Here is a 225-nt window from a genome sequence, read left to right on the forward strand (position 1 = left end):
CTCAACTTGTAGCCTGAATGAATCTCCTCCCCTCGACGTCTCCCTCCCTCTGTTCCTCTCTCACTCGCCCTCCCTCTCCCTGTCTCTTTGAGAGCAGTCGGGGCTTATGCATTACTGAACTGTCAGCGATAGTCTTCCAGAACTTCTCCCCACGTGAAACGCCATTATGCTATTAACAACACTTAAAAAACAAAAATAATAATAATAATGATACTGGTGACTTTG

This window comes from Lepisosteus oculatus, chromosome 8, assembly GCF_040954835.1.
Source record: "Lepisosteus oculatus isolate fLepOcu1 chromosome 8, fLepOcu1.hap2, whole genome shotgun sequence".
NCBI lineage: Eukaryota > Metazoa > Chordata > Actinopteri > Semionotiformes > Lepisosteidae > Lepisosteus > Lepisosteus oculatus.